Raw genomic sequence first — 24,558 nt, 5'->3', positions numbered from 1 at the left:
CCTCATGTTAAAAAGTAATCTGAATAGATGTCCAAATTTCATTCATGGTAGAATTGATATCAATGCAAATCTTCTCCTTTGCCTCAATCAATCTTTGTGCAATCAATAACTCATTTTCGTATTTCTCTATCTGTCTAGTTAATCTGAAATTTTTCTTAACTTTAGCCAGATACATATTGTCAACCCTTATCTTGTCCTTTTGAATTTTTTCTAGTAGAGTTATGAGTTTCTAAATTTCAATATCTTTCAGTGAAAAGTCTCCCATAGCTTTTGATAATTGCTTTGCTGAATTTTGGCATGTGGGCTCTGCTTTTTTCATAGACACTACTGTTGTAGAAATTGTTGGTGTTGAAGTCACTACTGTAGAAGTCGTCATTCCAATACTGAGTTATAGCTCTTTTTCCTTGATTAAATTTTCCATTTCTACTTCCATCTTCTGTATCTATATGTTTTGCTCAATGATCATCTGAATCATGTTCTCCTTCTCCTTCTTTGACTAACTGATTTCTTGAGCTTGTGGATGTTCAGTTGTTGGTAGCTTCAATTGTTTCCTTAATGCTTGAATATCAACATTTCTGCTCTTTCTTATTTGCTCAGTTACCTTTATATCTTTAGGATCTAATCCTAATTTTATAACTAAATCTTCAAGCTCTTTGATTTTAGTGTCCTTCGCTAAAGAAGCCATATTTTCCAATTTTAATTGGGAATGAGTTTTTTTCAAAGAAGCCTATAGCTTAGAAGCTGCCAGGGAAGAACTTGTTAAAGATGAATATAATCATTTCTCTTGCTTGCTTATGGATCAATCTAGTCAATAGGATGAATTTTCTTTGTGTCAAATGAAAACACATAAGTTTTATAATCTTCAACACTTTTTGGCACTATAGGGAACTTTGGTTCGAATAATTCTAATTGGAACTGGCCTTTCTCACCGTCAATGGAAGAAAGTAAGCTGGTTTGAGTTGAAGAATACTGCTTCTAGAACTCTACATATGTGGAAGTCTTCATGGCCTCATTTTTCTTCTTCATTTCTATGAAATTTGTAAAAATACTTTGCTATTTTGGAGAAGAAGGAGAAGAAGGAGAATCCAATGTGTCTTCAGGAATATGTTGTAATGAAAAAGGAGACTATGTTGATATTAAAACTATAGGAATCTCTTCCGAAGTTTGAGATTTTGAATATTCTTCTTCAACATTTATATTTTTCCTTCTTTTGAATACTTTGAATGCTGATTTTCGTAACTCCGACCTGCTAGAGATACACTTTTTATTGGTCTCCTTAGTTATTTCTTTGTCACTCTTGGAGTTTCTAGTGTTGTTTGACTGGAAACTGGCTCCTCAATCTCATGCAATGTATTCTCTGTTCATTCTTCCCTATTGGAAACCTGCTAAATTTTATGTTTTTCCACATGCATTTATTTTGCAGATTTCTAAGCAATTCGCATTGATGAGATTACTCCCAATGGATCATATGAACAACTAAAACTTAACTTAAAATTCATCTGCCTCAACAAGTCATTGACCTCTTTCTTTGTAGCTCTGGTGTTGACTGTGAATGGACCAACCTGCGCTTTCAATTTAAACTGAGCCTTTTGTTTTCTGGAAACAAAATGAACCTCATCCATGTTCATCATTTGGCTGATGTATTCAAGTGAAAAAATCCTAATGGGGAGGAACACTGACAATTTATAGGGTTGAATCTCACATCCATAAATCCTGAGTTCAGTGAAATTCTTGTATAAATACCAGTCTCCAACCTTTGTCTGCTCACTCAGATGCAAAATTCTCTTGATCTCTGTTGAAATCCTGGGGACTGCATCACTATTTAATAAAGAAGTAGATATATACAAGAATTGATTAATAAAATCACTGAAAGAAAACCCTTCAGAGGTTTTCCTCACCAAATATGTCTAATGGATTACTGACAAAGGTTTACCTTCAGCATCCAACTTTTGTAAGGGAAAGTTGAATCTTTCAGAATGATGATATAAGAAATACTAAACCAAAATTGCCTAGTGTTTAAATGATCCTTCTGCGCTGAACTTTAAAAATTGTTCATGAATAATATCGAAAAGAAACTAACTACAGTTTAATATAATTGAATGTTTTTTACCAGAAGAAAATATTGATAGAAAGCCCAAAATGACTTCATCAACCCACCAATCATTGGGATATCCTAATAGACAAGACACTAAAGAAATAACCTACCTAAACATATCAGGAAACAATGTAGAGGGATAAGGTGGGTTAGTTATAGGTAATTCTAATTTTTCTAGTAAAAATGACTCAAATATGTGAACTCTATGTAGTAAAGTAAGTTTTTGATAGATTTCCATTAGAGAATCAGAATAAAAAGGGTGTAAAGAGTCATGTGGATTTAGCTGAAGGGCTTGGGAAATTGAATAGCCATGATATGGAAAAGAGTCTCATTGTTTTGGGCAATTACAGCTCTTTGGCTAGGAAGATATCAGGCTCCACACCAGGCTATGAATTCTGGGAAATGATGAGTTTGAGGGAAGAAAAATTGGGGTAGAAGGGATTCCCAAAATAGAACTTATCATTGGCGTCTTTGAAATTTTGAAATGCCCAATTGTGAAGTTCGTACAAATCAAACTCACAATTGGTCTCTAGAATATTAAACTGAGTGTCAACCAGTGAAAGTTCATCTAAATTAATAGCAGGGGGTAGCAAAGGATTATCTACAGGTACTTTCACTTTCCCTCTATGGGAAGCCATTAGGAAAACAAAATTACTGAGAAATTGAGATAGAGTTACCCAGAAATATGGTGGCTAGAGGTCGATGTATGTTGGGATTCTACTTGCAGTGGCATTCTGGTGAATTGCAGTGATAGGTAGAATTGAAAAAATTGGCAATTTAAAAAGGATAACTATGTTTATTAGGAGCAAATAACAGTTTCTTTGTTAGTTTAATTTTTATTGGTGTGGGGTATTTAACGCAGATAAAATTTGGCAGGAGATTAAATGATCAATGGTCATGTGTTAGATGTAGCAGGGAGGAATAACAGTAACTAAATGTAGCATGATGTTGGCAAGTGGTAAGAATAACAGGATGTTGGAAGGTAGGAGAACTAGATGGCAGAAGAGTGGTTCGCGGGGGTGGGAGTAGTAAGTGGTATTTAGTGGGGGGGCGGAATCATTGCAAGAGTTCCACGTATAAAAAGCAAGATACATAAAATCCGCTTTGTGGAGCGCCGCCCCCCCCCCTTTGTTAATGTTCGAGGATGCGGGGGGTCTCGCTATTAGCCGAGGGTCGCTGATTTGGGCTGGCTCCATCTCCACTGTTGATTGTTGCGCCTTCGTTAATTGTTAATGGGTAGCAGTCAAACCAAACAATTTTATTATATAAAACATACAAAATACATTTAAACTATGATGGGCAGAATTTGAATGTGCGCACCTTTTAATGGGATTTTATTGATTTATTTTTATATCCCTTTTTTCTTTCTTTTGAATTTTCATTTTTTTCTCTTTTCTTTTCTTTTCCGAATCTTTTATTTCTATTTTTTTTTCTCTATATTTATATATATATATATATATATATATATTTGAAGATAAAGGGAAAAGCTAGAAAATATTGATAGGGTAAAAATAAGCTACAACATCAACTCCATCTGGGGATTGCTTCCCCTTGTGGGATGTAGAGAACTTGCAGATCCATGTGCCTTCTCCTCAAGCTATGGAGTCTTTGTTGTGAAAATCACACTTGCTGTATAAATTTAAAGAAAACTGCAAGTGTACAATGATGATGATTGTGGACATTTAATACTAAATATAATGCTTGAGGTATTTCCCATTGACTGGAAATGAGAAATATTGTCCATCCAGGTTCTGTAAAATGAATGTATTGTTACCCAATGTATTGTTACCCTTCACTTCTGCAATGCTAAAAGGTCCCAACCATATATTATCAGACTTTCCATGCTTGCTTTTTTTCTCTCTTTTGGCATCCCATCTCAGCACTAGGTCTCCTTATCTAAAATCTCTTTCTATAGCCTTCTTATCAAGCAAACTCTTCATTTATCTTTATATTTTTGAAGTTTATGTTGAACTTCATCTCTGTCCTGATTTAACTCAACTATCTGATTGATCCTCCTTGAGAAATCATATGCTTCTTCATATGAATCCTACAAAAAATTCATAACTAGAAATGCTAACTGTGTAGGGAAAATTGCTTCAATCCCATTTACAAGTTGGAAAGGAGATTTGTCAGTAGATCTTTTAGGTGAAACTCTATTTTCCCATATTGCATATTTGAGATGACTATCCCAACTCCTTTTGTGATATTCTAATACTTTCTTGACAACTTTAATCAGGCTTTTATTTGACAATTATTCCAACATGTTACCTTGTGGATAATAAGGTGTAGAATGATGTAATGTAATATGATATTTCTGACAGAATTCTATCATTTTGATACTACTTAAAGCGTGAGAATTATCTGTAACAATTTTCCTTGGGCATCCAAATCAGGAAAAAAAAATTCTTCAATGAATTTTATTACCACTGTATCAGTTGTATTCTTAACAGGAATTGCTTCCACCCACTTTGTGAAATAGTTAGTGGATCTTAATATCCGTCTATGTTGATTGCTAGAAGCTAGAACCATTTCTCATCTGAAATCTAATATCCATTGTAAGAAAGAAACTTCAATTAAAAATGGAACAAGGAAGTGTTGCTAACCTCTATTTTACAACAAATATATGACATGGGATACAACTCCTCACCTTTTCTCCAACCTGTGAAAACAATTTGGGCCAATAGAAACCTTCTCTCAAAATATTATATGCAGTTGCCTTCCAAGCATAAGTTCCTCCACAAATGCCTTCATGAAACTGTTCAATTACTCCTTAAGTTTCACTCTCAGTTAAACATAATAAGAGGATATTCAAAGGATGATTCCAATACAAATTTGCATTTATTATAAAATACTTCATGGCCTTGAGTATAAGTGATCTACATTTGTTCTTTGTGAATTCAAGAGGATACTCAAAATCATGAAGAAAATGCACTATGTCTTTATACCAATCTAAAAATAAAAATTTCTCATCAATATGTAAAGGAAGAGGAACAAGATATGCACTAGAAGAAGGTTCTTGTGGACTCTTCACACCTGAAATTTGAGAAGGTTCTTGTGGATTCTTCTCACCTAAAATATGAGAAGGTTCTTGTGGATTCTTCTCACCTAAAATTTTCACAATTGTGTTCATACCAAGTATTTTACAATTTGATTCAGCCAATAGTTTGGATAAACCCTGTCCTTTCACCAATTTGGCTAGATCAAAATCAAGTATCTTAGAAATCCATCTTCCTCTCTTTGCATCTATATCAGGTTGAGTTAAAATTGTTTTTACTACATTGTTGGGGACATAAGAAATTATAAGAGAATGTAAGACATAAATCCTAAATGATTTTAAAGCTTTCACCAAGGCATAAGCTTGTTTCTCTATGATGTCATATCTTAGTTCAACATCTCTCACCACTTTACTAAAAAAGGAAATTGGTTTCTCATATTGATCATCATTTCTTTGTAGTAAAACAACTTCTATGGGAGTATCTGAGGAAAAGGAGAAGATACTAAAAATTTTGTGTAATCTGGACTACTTAGTATTTGGGTTTCTGAAATTGCCTTCTTAATCTATGAAAAAAATATCTAGCCTATACTTTACATTTAACTTCATGGTCATTTTTAAGCATATCAGTAATATATTTTACAATCTCAACATAATTAGGTATAAATCTTCTCAAGAAATTTATTTTTCCTAAAAATAACTGAATTTTCTTTTTATTTCTAGGCAAAATGATTACCTGAATTGGTGAAACTCTTTTTGGATCAATCACAACTCCTTCCTTTGAAATCGTATGTCCCAATAGCTTTCCTTCTTTCATTGCAAAAAAGTAATTTTTTGGGATTAAGAGAAACCTTGTATTTGCTGCATCTTTCAAAAAAACTCCTCAAGTGTTTCAAATGTTTATCATCATAATAAGAAAATATAGTTAAATCATCAAGATAAATGACAAAAAAAATATTTATCTTATCAATGAATGCAAAATACATTTCTCTTTGAAATGTTTCTCCGGATTTAATTAAACCAAATGGCATATTTTCATACATAAATGTACCCCATGGAGTTGTAAATGTTGTCTTTCCTCTGTGTTAGAGTCGGTCTAGTAGCCCTCCATCAACGATCAAAGCTCTTTGCATTTGCATAAGTAGGTGTCTCATCAGTGTCTTGCATTCCATTAGGCATGCCATAACCCTGATGGAGGAGCTAGTATTTTATTCCCCTCTTGGCACTGCTGGATCAAGTTGTTTTAGTCATTAAACTTTTTCAAAGTTGTTTGTCTTGTCTTGAGGTCAAAGTCTTAGGTCTAGGGTTTAGGTCCAGTTTGTTTTCAAGGTCATGTCTCTGAAGGTCAATAAGTGCCCAGCAAGCCAGAGGGATGATTTTCAAAGTATTTCTTCGAAAGATTCTATCTTGTACAGTTAATTTTCACCTTGGATTTAAAAACCCTGTTTTTAAAGCCAAGGTCATTTCTCAAAATTTGCCAAGGTCATTTCTCAAAATTTTGTAAAAATTGTAAAAATTCAAAATGATTCAAAGGACAGCATGTAACCCTGGCTCCCTTGTCAAGATCCCTCAGATGCTATCCCTGCAAAAATTATCAAAGAAAAGCATCAAATCAATCAATTTCAGGACAAAAGGAAACCAAAAAAGTCAAGTTTATAAAGTGTCATGGAAAAACATTATAAAGTGGGTTATGACATGAAATTAATTCAAACAAGGCTATAAAAGCCCTAATCTCCCTCCATCAAGCCTCATTGTGCATTCAAGTGATAGAGCAATTGTTTCCAAGAGAGTTTGAGTGTATTGTGTGAGTTGGGAAGGCGCGCGACCCGTTGAACCAGGCGCGCGACCCGTTGGAGGCGCGCGACCCGTCAGGCGCCCCTTGCCAGTGTTAAGTTATAACGCGCGTGACCCGTTGAAGGCGCGCGACCCGTTGGGTGAGGCGCGCGACCCATCAGCACTCTCTCTGCCAAAACCGCCAGCAAACTTGCCAAGGAACCACAAATTGCCAAATTTTGCAAGGTAGGCCCTCCATCATGAAAAATTATTGCTTGCTACAGTTCAAGAAGATCATGATTGTATTTTTAAAGGTCTTCATTTGCAAGTAAAAGTCTCCATTGTGCTTTTGGGCTTAAAGTTGTCAAAATTGCTAGGGTTTATTATGCTGTTTTGAGGTATCCCTTTTCTTTCCTATTGTCCACCTCCCATTACATATTCCTTATCATTTTATTTAAACTTCCCTTCCAAATTTGCTAAGAGCCTAAAACCCTATCCCTCTCCCCAAGAAATCAAAAAATTAAAATCCTAACCCTACCTCCCATAACATCCTTGTAAGTAAAATTGTATAATGATGTATATGCAATGATTTTTCCCCTAAAACTCCCTGTTTCATTATTATTCCCAATTTCCCTTTAAAGTATCCCTTCCTTAACATTTCCCTTGTGCTTCTTGTCCCCTTAAAACAACATTTTAATCAGCAGTTTTCAAAGCAGAAACAACAGTACATTTCAGCCACTTTGCTCTTGAAACCATGTCAGAAACCGAAACCGACCATGAGCAAAGTGATGACCGTGAGCTTCTCCAGGTCAATGCTCATTTAGAGAGGTTGTTGGCCAAGGCCAACCAAGATAAGGACTTGCTCAGGAATATGAAGAATCACTATTTGGCACGGATGCACGTGTGCAAGGAGAAGATGAAAGTGCTCCAAAGGCGGTTGGCCAAAGCACAAAAACGAAGAAAAAGGTCCGACCCCCTCCACATCTTGGCCGAGGCTTCCTTGAAGGAGCATGGCACTAAATAGCTCAGCCCCAGCACAAATTCCAAGAAATTTTGAGCATTTTGGGTCATTTTGGTTTTTTCAGGCAAAAAATAGGTTTTGTCCCCTCAACGGGTCTCACCCCCCGCGCGACCCTTTCATTTGGCTACTCCGTTCCGGGAAAACTCAGCATTTCTAGATTTTTCATGAAAAGTTACACATGATCACCCATTTCCAAGAGATTTTATGAAGTTTTGGGCCTCCTGAAAGTCAAAAAACAAGCAAAAAAATGACTTTCTGCCACATTTTTGACACACAGAAAGCAGTCTTGGGAGATTGAAATTTTGGAGGGGAAAATGACAACCAAATTCCGAAATTCCAGTTGGGTTGGAAAGTAGACATCCAGACCTTTCCAACAAGCCTACTCTTGCCCCATTTGGACACCTGAAAGTGCCCCAAAAGTGCTCTCAAAGGCACGCGATCCGTTCAGGAATGGCGCGCGACCCATCAGGCAAATTGCTCAGGATTTCAGCCTACAGCTCAGCAAAACGCAGTTTTGACTATGTTTGACTTTTTGGAGTTGATTTTTATCCTCCTTGTTGTAAATGATGTAATTTTATGTCACTTTTACACTTATGTATCTCTTCTGGAAGATTCATTCATGAGATAGGTGAAAATTAAATGAATGAATTGGTTTCCTAGTTTATAGAGGCAAGTTGTTTTGACTACCTAGTTTTCAGTGCTTAGTTTAGAATTGGTTGAAACAGCTCCTAGGATAGTGAGCTTGACCCCTAGAGGCAGGGAAAGATGTTAGATGATCTATATTATGTACTCTCTTGCTCATTTTCATGGTTGGACTCTTGAGGGAGAAGCTCTTATTGTATTATTCACTGTATCTCTGCAATTTTTGGCAAAGGAAGACCAGTGTTTTGCAGTCCTTTTTGGGATTCTTGTGGTCACATGTATTGATGGTGTGTTTCTCTTTGTACTTTTAAGTGTGTTATGTGAATAATTTCCTTACTTTTCCTTCTACAAATTAGGCAAATGAAGTGTTAAAGTAGAATTCATGACTGTCATGCTCTGCTTTTAAGTTTGCTTAATATCAATGTTTTCAACTATTTAAGGGGAATTCAAGGTTATTTCTTGCTCTCCTTAACTCCTCACCAGTCATTCTCATCCATCCACCTCTATCAAAGGCATCAATATTGTTTCCTACCTCGCCCCAAAGAACCCCCTGCAGAAACTGTGTCCAATCCCCGCACCCAAAATTGCCATTCCCCAATTTTCCACCAAAAACCTAAAAATCCCAAATTAAACCTCTTGATCAGTTTACTAGCCTAAAATCAGTGTTTCCCTATTGGTCATCTCGCCCATTGAAGATCTTTACTGAGATAGACCGGAGAGAGCCCTCTCCTGCCCCGTAGGGCTAGCTACGAGGCTAAGTGGTTTGATGTTGCCTTGGAGTTTACCTTTCTCAGCCTGAGGTGAAATTTCAAGCGCTAACACTCTGTCTTCTTGACTAACCAAAATCTGGTTATATCCAGAAAAACCATCTAACATTGAAATCCTATTAGAACCTGATACTTTCTGAAGTAATTGGTCCATATTTTGTAATGGATAATTATCCTTTGAAGACAATTTGTTCAGATTCCTAAAGTTGACACACAATCTTATTTCTCCATGTTTCTTCCTAACATGCACTAGGTTAGCTATCCATTCAAAATATTAGTAAGGGAACAATTATTTTTACATCCACTAGCTTTTTTATTTCTTTCTCAATTATTGGAAGCATGATTGGATTTATTATTCTTAATTTCTGTTGAAATGGCTTAGCTTCTGGTTTGAGAGGAATTTGATGCTCAAAAATGGTTGTCATAGGTTTTCAATTCTTTGTATGACCATGCAAATACATCTCTATAATGTTTGAAAAGATCGATATATTTGTCTTTGATTTCTTGACGTGATGCTAAATTTTAACATTTCTAATTTCTTCAGGAGTACCAATATTACAGTCTTGAACATATTCTTGTTGTGAATTTAGCAATGAAGTTTTTGATACATCATTATGATCAGAAAGTTTTTCAAAGGGAACTAATCCTTTTGGGATGTAATTATTAGATAATTGAATGATATCATGATCAACAATTTTCTATTTTAAATGTGAATCTGAATCATCCTCATTTGATTTGATTTCATCAATATTTTCTTCTTCGACATGTAAAGTATAAAATTCATCTATTGCTTGTAAAAAATAAAATTAATTGCTCATCATCTTCAAAAGCTTGCCAGTGTTTCAAATTCTTAGGAATGGAAGGTTCGAATTTTACTTCAATTTGATAATGTAATTACAGAGGATCAAGAATTTTGAAAGAACTATCAGAAATTGCCAAAACATCATCATGAATATTTTCTTCTCTTGGGATTGATGTGATATTGAAGACTTGAAAATAATTTTCTACACAATCCAAAACTTAATTTCTATAAAATCTAAGCCTAGGATGCTTAGTTTGACAAATATTTCTCATTTGTTTTATAATCAGCTCTGAATCATCATATACTGCCAAGTTTTGAACTTCCAAACTCTTAGCTAACTCCAATCCTAAAATTAGGGCTACATATTCTACCACGTTGTTTGTAACTTCAAAATATAATTCAAAATTTTGGGTTATATTTTTCTTATCAAGGGAGATGAGTACAATTCTAGCCCCAACACCATCTTTAGAAATTTCCCCATCAAAATACATTTTCCAAATGTCAATGTTTGAAAATTGAGGGGTATTAACAATTTCTGCAATATTGATTTGAGGATTTGGAAGATCATTAGCATCCAGAGTAAAGCATCCAACATTTTAATCAATTGCATAAATGGGATGATTAATTTCTTGATTTTCTTTACAAACTGTATCAATGAATCTTACTTCTTTGTATAGTCTTAAATGTTCACCTCCATAGACTGGGATTGTAGCATAAGACATGTCCATTTGTAGATTTCCCCCTAACTTATCACAACAAGATCTTGACAATAACATTCCAAATTTTGGGGGAATATTTGTAACAACAATATCCAAGACTATACTCTTAACAGAGATCTGAGCAAGTGTTACAACTAAATCCTTAATTAATCCCAAGCAAAGGTACTTTCTTGGAATAAAAAATATATAGATCATGATATGGTCTAGTGATTTGTAATTGAAGTTGATCCATGATTACTTTAGGCATTAGATTATGGGAAGCACCAGAATCTAACATACATTTTTATAAAAGGTAATCATGAAATTTCAAAGTGACATACAAAGGAGGTACACTTTCATCAATCATATATGAACTAGGACAAAAACAACTAAAGTTTTTTCATCTTGTAAACTAATGACATCCCTCTACATCAACACTTGAAGAATGAATCCATTTAGAGACTTGATGTTTATAACCTAGATTTTTGGAGAGTTCAGATAATGGAATTGGAATTTTAACTCTTTCTAACTCTTTTTCAACATTAAAAACAATTGGAACAAATTTTTCAAAAGTATTATGTTCTTGTAACTGATTTTGTGGTTGAATTGATGAGGTTTGTGTTTCATCTGCTTTTACTTGAGGTTGATCAAAAGTAACATTTTTACTAGTCTACTAGGTCCTCGTCTTGGTCTTAAGTCATACCTTCTATTCAATTCAGTAATGAGGAATTCAGAAAAAAGCTTGATACTTGGAAATTTTGGCTTTTTCTTGAGTTTGAATCAGAGACTGATCTTGACTGATTGAAACAATAACATTATGAGATGATGGATATTGATATCATTTGTATTGATAGGAATAGTTTCTTCAAGGTCTTGATCATCAATCATTAGGGGAGGTTGAATTTGTTGATTAGTGTTTGGTCTTTGAAAAATTTGAGGTTGAAAAGGTCTTTTGTATTGAACTTGTGGTCTATTTGCAACTTGTTGAGTTACTCTAGGTTGAGTTTCTATTCTGGATATTTTGTTAGACAGATTTCTAAGTGGAGAGGTTATTTCATCAGTTTTTTGTCTTTCATCTTTATTTTTTGAATATGAGGTGCTTTCCTCTCTAGCTTTCATTTTCTTTTCATCCTTTTCTACCTTAACTTTCAGTTTACTAGATCCTGACCTATTAGCTTCAAATTCAATTGCATTAGTTTGCATGTCTGCTAAAGTTTCCTATTTAATCTCCCTAAGCATTACAACGAAGTCATCTTCAAATGCTTTGGAAAACCTAGCTTTAGCAGCAGTAACTGGAGGTTTACAATATGGGGGCATCTTGTTATAAATTTTGTTGAATATCTTAATGAAATCAGCAACAGGTTCACCAGGATTCCTTCTCAAATCTTCAAATTTTGTTAAATAGTAAACATGATCCTTTTTTATTCCCCACTGATTCTTGAAAATGTTGATTAGTTCATGCCATGAATTAATAGAATTAACTTGTAGTTGTCTGAACCATATTCTAACATTTCCTTCTAGTGATTGAACAAAAAGTCTTGAGTAAACATATTCATGCTCAATATTCATGTTGTCAGCAAAATCCAAAAATGCAGTGAAGTGATCTTCAACATATGGCCCAATTTCTCCATTAAATATAGGTAAATGTTTTAAATACCCATCAGGAAAAGCATGAAGTTGGGTCGCTGGTGGAATAACTAATGCTGTGTAGCGTGCTGCCACAATTGGTTAAAAACCAACCATTTGATGTTGTAATGGAGTTGTATTTTTTGGAGAAACAACTTTACTGGAAATGGTTGTAATGAAGGTTTGGGTTTCTACAAGAATTGAGGATTAATAACCAATTTCTAAACTTCAGGCAAAACCTTTTCAGGATCCTCAAAAGCTAGAAGATTAGTATAAATACTAAGCTCCTCTTCAGGTTTAGTATAAGTGGATGAATAAGTATATAGAAAAGAAGATTTAAAATCAATTGGTTTAAATTCAGAAAGAGAGAATTTAGGATCTTCTTCACTGTTAGAAATTTCCAAATGGGAATAAGGAAGTTCAAAGGTCTCAAGTTGATGAAATAATAGTGCAGTTTGAAGATATACTCCTCTAGACAGGAGTTATAAAACTTTTGGAGGAAGATTGAATGATAGTAACCTATTGTTGTATGCATTATGGTCATATGTATGACGGTTATGTTCATTGCATTGAATATGTTCATGTTACACGTATCATGCTAACCTGTATTGGTCTATGCAGATGATTATGGTTATGGTATTCAAGTATGAGTCGAATTATTTTTGATAGTGTGTTGTACTAATCTAGATTGATTGTGCATATGTGATTTCTATGCATGAATGACAATTGTTTATGAGCTTATAATGTGAACATGTTAGTTATTTATTGTTATGGATATCATGACCTTATTTATGTTTTTGTTGATACATTGTGAAGTCATATCATGCTAATCTATATTGATTGTGCAAAGAAGATAGCCTCCCGTGAGATACATTAAGGTATGAGTTTTATTATGTCATTTATTTGGTGTTTAAATGTTTGACTATGTCGTTTATTTGGTGTTTGAGTGTTTGGTGTCTATTATGTCATCTATCTATTGTTTGAATGCTTGATTACTTGAATGATATGAGTGTGTGTCTATAAGATCTCTTGCCAAAATGATCTTGTTTAAAGATGGTTGTACTAATACATATGTATTGAGATAGTTGATATGTACTTGAGTGTAAGTAGGCGATAGTTGTAGCATTATGTATTATGATTGATGAATGTGAGTTGATTGTTGAGTATGACATGGTTGTTAGACTTGGTAAAGGTTGATTTCAAATTAATATACATGATGTCTTGATCTTTGGAACGTGAGACTGACATGTGTGAGTAGTTGTAGGGAAACATGCTTGGTATTAGCTTGATAAGGTAATAGTTGATGTGTTTATATAACTAATAGTTGGGTGATGTCACAGTGCATAGTAAGACTCAATTGCAATAAGGAAAAGGTAAAAGAAAGGAATTGGGTGAAAATTCCTTTGGCTATGTTTGGACACCACAATTCCAGACAAATGAATGCTTTGCATACATGAGGCCTTCTTAACCTTGACTTTTTATGACATTACGAGGATATGTGTTATATTCATAAATATGTATTTGACAGGTATAATAACTGGTTCTAGTTATGGCTAGATTCGTCAAAGGATTGGAGTCCCTTGAGAGATGGCATGGATGTGTTCAGTTGCAAGCAACGTGCTTGACACAACAAGGTAAGGTAATTGGTATATTGTTATGTTTATTTATGCACTGACAGTTATGTGTTTATGGCAATATGATGCAGGGGATTGCATGGCAAAGAGACTGCCATGAAATTTTGAAGAAGGCTAAGGTTGAGATTTTCTTTGGAAGCATTGGGAACCATGGGGATTGAGTCATGGTGTCTGTTGAGAGTCTTGTGATTTCAATTCTTTGTGCTTTGTTTGCACTTGATTTGCAACTTTGTTTATGTCTAGTGTATGGCCATACCACTTTGTTCGCGGTGTCATATTGTTATTGGTTTTCATGGTTTTCTTCTTGTTTTCATTTTTTCTTGCCTTTTATGTCTTGAGGGTCTTGGGAATTGTTTAGGAAAGATGAAAGTTAATGGAGCTTAGGGAGAGATGAATGAAACCTAGCAGGTAATGTAAGACCCGAATGAAGCTTGGTGCATGAGTAAGGGAAGTTGAAGGTAAGAATATGACAATCGGTTGGATTGGTTTGGTCCATTGGTGTAAATGGACAGTGGCAATATAGTCATGAGAAAGGCAACAAGAAAGGTGAAGCAAATGGATTTGAGGCCTCAAATGCCTTGGCTATTTTGGGAATGATTGTTCTTAATTTTTTTCATGGTGTGAACAGATAAAGCGAGTTCTCTTAACCTTCACCTTATGCTATTTGGTAATTATGTTATGATCATGATTATGTTGATGTTTATATACGTATGTATGTGTGTATGTATGTCATTGTCTGACAGGATCATGATTATTTTATGTTAATGTTTATGTATATGTATCTATGTATCCATGTATCTATGTATCTATGTATCTATGTCACTATCCGATAGGGTTGTCAGGGATCATTCTTGTGGAGGAATGATTTCTTATGCAGGTGAGTGGCATGATGAGGCTCCTGGTCTTATGGCGAATCACGTGGGGTGATTATTCATGACAAATATACGAGGTCAATATCATGTGGAATTGATGTTGTATGATTGTATTATGCCTATGTTTATGTTATGACAGGTAACTTTGAGGGATACATTAGCTGAATGAAAATAGTGAGACCCGTGACATGTTAACATAAGCATGGATGGCAGAGAGACACTAGAAGCAAGGTTTCCTGGTAGAGACAGTGTGGTTTTGGATGTGCAGTACTACTGTTGCATATATGTTGTGCATGTTGTATATTCAATGATGGTACCTATGGTAATGTGTGCATGTAATATATGTAGTATTGTGTACATATGATGTTGTGTGCTTGTTGTATGTATGGTGTTATGTGTACATTGCATATGCAATGATGGATATAGATGGTGCTATGTACATGTCAGATATGCAGTGTTCTGTACATATTGTACTGAGCGCATGATGGATATGTGGTGTTGTGTGCATGTTGGATATACAGTTTTGTGTACATAGGGTGCTATGTACATGTTGTATTTGCAGCACTGTGTACATATGGTGTTGTGTGCATGTTGTACATGTGGTGCTATGTACATATGGTGTTGTGTGCATGATTGTACAAGTGGCGCTATGAGAATGTGGTGTCATGCACATGTTGTACATGTGGTGTTGTGTGCAGGTGGTGATGTGTACATGTCGCGTATATGGTGTTGTGTACATGTGCATGTTGTGTTGTTTATGTCTGGTGTTGTGTAGATGTTGTACATGAGGTACAATGTACATGTGGCATTGTGTAGGTGGTGCTGTGTACATGTGATGTCGTGCAAACGTTGTGCGGGTGGTGCTTTGTACAAGTGGTATTGTGTACATGTGGTATTGTGTGCATGTCATACATGTTGTGTTTTTGGCATGCAATACTATGTATGTGCATTGTGTAGTGGTGGTAACGTCACATGTGTATTCATTGTGTTTTATCTGTGTACGTATATGTATTGTGTTGTACATCGAGTGTAGGTGTATGTATTGTGTTTTGGTGTACACCAGATGTAGGAGTATGTATTGTGTTGTGTTGTACACTGGTTGTAGGTGTATGTGTTGTCTGTCAGGTGTAGGTGCATGTATTGCATGGTGTTGTATGTCGTGTGTAGTTGTATGTGTGTGATGCACATTGTGTATGTGCACATGGTTGAGGAGAATGCACTGGGTGCTTTTCGGGTGTGGCAACCGATCTGGTGTGTGTATGAAATAATGACAAAGGTAGAAGACAAGGATTGATTAAAGGATAAGCATCAATATTTTATTTAAGCTTTATTATGCATGTGATCTATGATTATGGTTTATGATGGTTACATTTGATTTATGATGGTTGTGTTTTGAGCTAACCTGATATGTTTATACACAATTATTTGGTCAAAGATGCTAGTTTGACTTGTTGTGACAAGAAGCGAATAGAATTGCAAGTGTACCTTATTGACGGGCCACCAATGAGGTATGATTTGAACTTATTTCAATTTATTGTGAATCTAATGGAAATTATGTGCTTGGTACAAGAAAGCATGAAATGCCCAGTTGGGTGGTCGAAAGTTACGACAAGCATTAGAAGCAACAACAAAAGGAATTGGAATAGGCAGCAATATGTTGGTAAAACATTTAGGAGCAAGGTCATTGTGGGAGACTGGTACCCAATAGTATCTATTGATTTCCATGAGCATGCTATGACCAGAATGATGGGGATATGCCTTGGTTTTTTGACCTTCCGATGCGAGGAAAACTTGCCAAGGGATGGACTGCCAGGGATGGGGGTTCAAACAAAACTTGGAAGGTGTGTGATTGCATGGAAGGGGGTGATCGGATTTCCCGAGCTACTATGTAGCAGAGAAAGGAAGGTCGGGGATGGATTTGTTTTGGTCATTAGCATTTCCAGATGGAATCAAATGCACATTGGGAGTGTGCCTTGGAACAATGAGCCGATAACTATTCACTGAGAGGACAAGTGGCACATGATTATATCACTGGAAATTTGATGCAGATTTGACCTTGCAGTGGATTATGGACTTCTTGGGAAGGAGGTGAATTCTGGTATTATTTTGAGGATGGAGGTGTGAGCCTCTGGATTCCCTTGTTGCGGATGCAATTATCGTATGATTTTATTTGTTGGTTGAGAAAATGTGCATATGTGTATATGTGCGTATTATTGTAAATATTGTATCGAGTTAGATTTATAAAGCTCCATAGACAATGTGATTATTTCTTGGGTGAAGCAAATGTGTATATGTGTATATGTGGTTATTATTGTAAACACCATAATGAGTTGTGTTATAAAGCTCCAGTAAACGGTATGTTTGGCATGGTTCAATGGTGTTCATTGTAAATACTGCAACGAGCTATGTTATAAAGCTCCATGGGTAGTATGTTTGGTTTTCAACTATCTTGCTAGTTATAGGTGTCACTGAACATCGAGGATGGTGTTACCCCAAGGGGGAGGGTTCTGTAATAGCCCTGGTTAAAATCCATGTAAATATAAAAATATAATACCATGGTCATGGGACACATATTCCAAGTTGAATGGTGGGGAAACCATCCTAGTGGGGTGTCACTTCAGTTTATTATGGTTAAGGAAACTGGAAAAGGAAATGGAAAAGGATTTGGAAAGGCATGAGGAATTTATTGGTATTTTATTTATGAAAATAAAGGAAATTAGTAGAAAAGGAAGGTGAAAGGTTACAGGTTGCATGTGAGGAGGAAATTGAAGGAAAATAATGGAAATTAAAGAAAATAGAGGCCTCATTGATAAAAGGGCTTCTGAGGATCAGTTGGCAAGTTTTTCTTAACAAGTTTTGGTGGAGCTCTCTTCTATTCTCTCTCTCTCTCTCTCTCACACATTCTCTTGGACATAGAGTTTTCTTCGAGAACTCTTGGAGGAGTGTGGCATACTTGGAATTTGGAGCAAGAAGGAAAAGGAAAAGCAAGAAATCTCAAGATGACATTAGGATCAACAACTACAATGGGTTTTTCTTGTAGGTGTCGAGTTGCATGTATGATTTCCTTGCTAGTTTTGGTATGCATGGCACATGCATGTGGTTTCTTGGCTATGATCTATCATTGGCATGGAGGATTTCCTGGTTTGACAATGGCTTTGCCTAGCCTTTCCATTTCCTAGATAGCCATGGTGTTGTGGGTTTTACTTTTATTTTCTAGTTGGTTCTCATATTCCTTTGGTTGTGGGTTGAGTTATTAGTTCCTAGAGCCTTGGTTGGAAAAATGTTCTAGAAGCCCTATAACAGCTTGGGTTGAGTTATTAGTCCCAGAGCCTTAGTTGGAAAAACTCTTTGGAAGCCTTGTAACATATTGGGTTAAGTTATTGGTCTAGGAGCCTTGGTTGGACAAACGCTCTAGATCCCTTGGTGGGTTGAGTTACTAGTCCTATAGCCTTGGTTGGACAAACACTTTGGAGCCCTTGGTGGGTTGAGTTACTAGTCCTAGAGCCTTGGTTGGACAAATGCTCTATAGCCCGACAACATATGTGGGTTGAGTTACTAGTCCTGGAGCCTTGGTTGGACAAATGCTCCGGATCCCTTGGTGGGTTGAGTTAGTAGTCCTGGAAGCCAGGTTGGAACAAATGCTTTGGAGCTCTGAACAATTTAGGTAGATACCAATATGGTGATGGTTAGTGATGTTCGACTGTGAGGTGGAATCACTAGTAGAGGGCGGAGGTGGTTTGGCCTATGGAATCCCTGGATGGTTTGATTGATGTGTTTTATGAGATCCCACATTCATGCTTGCAATATGGCATGGGGGTGACTGGCTGAAATAAATATTTGGTTTAGCCTAGTCTATGGTTGGGTGGTTCATGGAAGTCCCAAACCTGGTTGGCCTTTGCATCATTAATATGAGGTTATTTCTCCTTGTTAATTCATGAGTATTATGTTGGTTTATATGTGGATTATATGGTTATTTTTTCCTTTGTATTTCTATTGTTATTATGTTGGTTATGCACATGTATTATGGCAGTGACTATGTATGGATATCATCATGTTTTTACTTGTAAATGAATGAACAATGTATCTATGTAATAATAGATGAAATTGCAGCTAATGTGTTGATGCATCAATGCTTATTAGTGATTCTCAGATAAGTACGAAACCCCTATTCTTAGTTCTGTTGTTAAGACCTGTAGATTTCATGTTTGTGACATGCTTGACGAAATTCCTGTCACGGCTAGTAGGGGTCTAGTCTAGTCCTTGTCAATTCTTTTACAAATGTATCATTGTTTTTTGGTGTAAATTCATTTATGAAGGTGTCATTGAGTTTTGGGAAGTGACCTGGGATCTAGGCCTGAAAAAGTGGCACAAATCCTAGAGTTGCAGGCACAACACATGGGCAAAATTCCCAAAATTCTCCCTTTCCCTTGTTGTGGAAGCGTCTAGAGCCTCCTAGATGCACCCTAGTCCATATCAAGGGAGATTCCAGGGATTTGATGCACTAAAAATCCATTTGGTCTCAGGGCCTGGTTACCTGAGTGGTTGGGATGGCTCCTGGGAGTTTTTGTTTCTGATGTGGAAGATCTGTGTGATGTGTTCCATCAGTTCCAATTCCTTCACTGCCACATGGGGAGTTGAATCATATCATAGTAACTTCTCGTCATATGTTTCCTCGGTTGGCTAGTTACTTGGTTAGATGTGGGAGAAGGGTGCAACATGATATTTCCAACTTCACCTTTGATGAATTGATGAACAATATAGTACAATAAATTAGAAGGTATTTCCCAAATTATCTTGGTCACCTTGTTTTGGTTAACACAAGAAGGTGATTGTGTCGAACATTAGGAAGAATCTTAAAGTAGTCACTTCAACTAATGTGGCCATTGTAGTGGTAGAAGAAAAGAATACATAATTCCTGATGAAAAGGAATAAACAGTTAGAAAATGAGTTGTCTACTGCAAAGCGATAAATTGAGCATCTCATTGCCAAGAATAAGAGGATGTGTTCCACTAGTGCTAGTAGAGAGGGATTGAAGGCAACAATACTTGAATAACTCAAGCTACTAGAAGATGACATGAAGCAATTGTATGAGGAGATGACCACTCTACATGAGGCAGTGGTGCCATTGCATGAAGTACAAAAGGGTCATAGGAGATGGTGAAGGTCCTAAAGATAACTTATGAAACTATAGATTTGATGCAGGAGTGGGGCACCAAGTATTTGAATATACCTGCAACATTTCTTAGGAAAGGAAGGCAAGATGCTGAAATGGATAGGGCGGGAATCGAAATGTTTATGCAAATCTATAATCTACTCAATAATTTTGTAAACAACACCATATTAGCATATTCGTGAATGTATGGTGGATTATATGCCTTGGTGAGGATGCACAAGATACCTTATGTTGGTGCATTAACAAAAGTGAAAAGTAAGAACGTAATAAGGGAGGAGATAGAAGAGTTCTTGAGCGGTATTAGGAAGGAAAACACAGAGGAGGAGTTAGAGGTGAAAAAAGAGTATGTTCAGAAATATGTAGTTGAGCCAGCCAAGATACATATAAAGTTAATCATGTTTTGAAAAACATTCAAACAGAATCCAAGATTATATATCCAGATGCATTGGAGGGTAATATTAGATGTAATTTAGATCTACTGCTAAAGGTTGAATACATAGCATCAAACTATAAAGCTTGGTACCAACATCTTACAACAAAGTTACATGTCACAGTTGTTGTGTTACAATTTCCTTAAGTTTAAACGTGATGCATTATTTTGTCTCATGGCTATGGACACATTTCTTTCATATGTAATTTTGTATTTGAAAATAATGAGAAAATATAAAAGTGTAAATGGAATCCAAATAGTCACATAAGGAATATGAAGATCCATTAGGTAGTCCAAAGTTCTTAAATGAGTCCAATAGTCATATGGAAGCTCAAGAGTCACGAGGGAGCTCAAGGGTCATAAGGGGAGGTGAAAGGTCACCTCACTTGTTAGAAATAAACCCTCATAACTCAAGAAAAAGGCTTGGACTTTTGGAGAGAAGATCATTCTTTGGAGGATCAAGTGGTAGCTTCATGTTCCACTATTGGGGCTAGTGTTGCATCATTATAATAGTGTATCTTGCCACTTTCACCTAATAATTTGAAGCTCTCGGAGCTGACGCGCTTTCATTCATGTATCACGAATGTTCTAATATTATTCTTTTAATGTTTACGATGTATGTTTTATTTCACATGTACTAAGGAAAATGAACTATTTCGTTGGCTTTAGTATACATATTAATTGAATGTGTGTTTTTATTTTCCTTCATGATCATTGTTATCTTTCAAATTATTTTGTAGTTTAATTAGTAATTCTCTATATGCTCATGTGTGTCTTTATTAGGATAGTAATATTACTTTTCTTCTAAAGGCTCATTTTCTTTTTCGCACCCGTAAAAGTAACTTATATACATTGCAATTGGTGTTTCACAAAGATAATTCAATTGCTTCTCTTAAAACTTATATATTGCATGCTCTCTTATGCGGTTTATTACAGCCAAGGAAAATTCTTAAGATGATTGTAATGGCAGCCGAGCTGAATTCCTAGATGGGGAACCTGTCCCAAATGTTGTGAGATCTAGTTAGGACTTCATATTGGGGAGACCCCCTGTATATTGGTAGCTTCCAGCACCATCAACAGGTTGTATTAAAGGCATCTATATAGATGTGGAATGACAAGGTCAAAATTGGTCCTTGAAAAATTGGTCCTTACAAAATGACGGTTGTTGTTACACACCTCTTAAGATCTACAAAATCATTTTTACACTTGTCAGTCCACAAAAATGATTATCTTTCGACTATAAGGAAAACAATGGAGATGCAATTTTAGAATTTTTTTCTATAAATTACCTATAATAACCTACATGCCCTAAAAATCTATGTATCTCTTTCTATGTCTTAGGAGTATGAATATTTAGGATTACCTTATTTTTTTCTAGAATGACCTATATACCCGCAATAGAGAGATAATGTTCTAGCATGATCCTTTTTTCATCATCATATGACACACTTATGTGCTAAGAGAGACATGTATTTGTATACAATGTTCAAGCACCTTTTCAAGATTATTTAAAGCTTCATCAAACTCATCTACATATGGTGTGGAACCATCCATGAAATTTTCTAAAATTCATTAACCATATTAGAAACGATTCCTAGCACAACTTGTTGGAAGGTTCTTGGTGCATTATAGAGTCCAAAAGGAAGGAATATATAAGAAAATGTACCCCAATGGAAAGTAAAGGTAGTCTTGTCTTGATCTTCAAGGGAAATCAAAATCTGATTATAACTACTAAGCCCATCAAGAAATGAAAAAAAAACATTTTACCAAAGAGGGTATCAAGGAAATGGGAAATGGTCCTTCTGAGTTACTTTATTGAGCTCCCTATAATCAACATAGACTCTCCACTTTTTATTCTTCTTAGGAACAACAACAAGCAAAGATATGGCACTGACTATCAGAAATTGGGTAGATGAAATTTGCATTTAAGAGTTTTTGAAGTTCTTCCCTAACAACATCTCTCAAAGTTAGGTTCATTCTTCGCTAAGGCTGTCAGAAATGTTGGGAACCCTCCTTTAAATAGATATGGTGGGTGCATAAACTAGGGTGACTCCCTTTCATGTCCTTATATTCCCATGCAAAATATTCTTTATAATTTGTCAGCATTTGTACTAGCTTTTCTAATGGCATAGGGGAAAGATTAGGGTTAATGTTCAAGGTATTTCCAAGTTCAACCTCAACTAGAATACTCTTAAAACTAGGGGTAGTTAGTATTTATTTTGTAATAATATCATCAATAGCTCCATACTCACTGGTTTTTTCCATTATAGAACTCAATATCCGAGACACTAGTTGTGTAACAACATAGGGGTCATTAATAAAACTATTAATGGTGTCATCCTCTATCTCATTTTTAAAATATAATTCCTTACTAATAGTAAGGAGTGGTCATATTTCATCTCCTTCTGGCTCAAATTCAAGTCATGGAGGGCTTCATAATCAACACACTACAAGAAAAAAGGACATTGGTGAGGGGCGAAAAATGTCACCATAAGCTCATTGGTGACGGTGAAAAGAGCCTTCATCACCAAAAACTGAACGTTACCAAAGGTGGCGTTGCCAAAAGTATAGGTGTTGTAGTGACATTCAAAGTCCGTCACCAATAATGATTTATGATGATGGATAGCGACCATCACCATTTCATATGAGCAATGGTGATGGACCATAGTCTCCGTCACAAAAAGTTGAACGTCACCAAAGGTGGCATCACCAAAAGTATAGGTGTTGTAGTGACATTCAAAGTCCATCACCAATAATGATTTATAATGATGGATAGCGACCATCACCATTTCATATGAGAAATGGTGATGGACCATAGCTTCCGTCACCAAAGGTGGTGTCGTCAAAAGTATAGGTGTTATGGTGACATTCAAGGTTCATCACGAATATTGATTATAATGATGGATAGTGACCATCACCATTTCATATGAACAATAACGATTTATTGTGATGGATCTTTCATGGTCGTCACTGTTTCCGCATATATATGGTGACATTCGTTGACCATCACCAAAAGTCACATTGCTAGAAGTATAGGTGTTGTGGTGACATTCAAGGTATGTCACGAATAATGACTATAATGACGGACATCGATCGTCACCATTTCATATCAACAACAATGATTTATGATTATGGACCTTTGAGGGTCATCACTATTGATGCATATATATGGTGGTGTTCATTGACCATCACCATTTCATATTTTGGTGAGGGTCAAAAAATGTCACCAAAGCTCATTGGTGATGGTCAAAAGAGACTCCGTCACCAAAAATTGATCGTCGTCATTCCATATGGATGTCAGGGCACAATGGAATGGAATCGAACCACCAACCTCCTACTTATAAAGCAGGTGCTCTTCCATTGAGCTAGCACCCTTTAAAGAATTAGAGTTTTAAAAATTAGACCTTGGAACTTCATAAATTGTACATACTACAACTTTCAATAAATTAAAGTCTTAGAAATATTTTACTAAACAAGCAAAGCAACATCGAAGCTGCAGGTCCCTACCTAATGGTTATGGAAGTTATGAGAAGTGGAGGGAGGGAAAAATAATTATGTATAAGAGAATCAATATCCTCAGTTGAATACTCAATTAGAAGTGAAACTCTGAAGACATTTATAATCTATAAATGACCTATAACTAGCAAATGCACCAAATATTGCAAAGGAAATGTCATAAGTGGATAGCATATGGAAGAAGAACATTGATGAAGACAGATGCAACATGTTATAGGTTGAGTGAAAGGAAAATCTCAATGTTGTTGTTGTTTTGTGTTTAGATACCTGAATGATATCTAAACTTATGTGCAAATGTAACATGAATCTCCACAAACCATGAACAACATATATCTATATCTATATCTATATATATATATATATATATATATATATATATATATATATATATATATATATATATATTATTTATTTATTTATTTATATATTTCCCCTTTACATAAACCAACATGCAATTTGGAATTTCACAAGTCCGAACTCAAAACATCCTTGGACAGAAAGCAATAGCTTCACCTTC

This window comes from Pinus tabuliformis, chromosome 5_1 (assembly GCF_031772625.1).
Source record: "Pinus tabuliformis cultivar Carrire ecotype Pingquan chromosome 5_1, CPIR1, whole genome shotgun sequence".
Classification (NCBI taxonomy): domain Eukaryota; kingdom Viridiplantae; phylum Streptophyta; class Pinopsida; order Pinales; family Pinaceae; genus Pinus; species Pinus tabuliformis.
The sequence above is the reverse complement of the archived record's forward strand: the minus strand, read 5'-3'. Positions refer to the sequence as shown.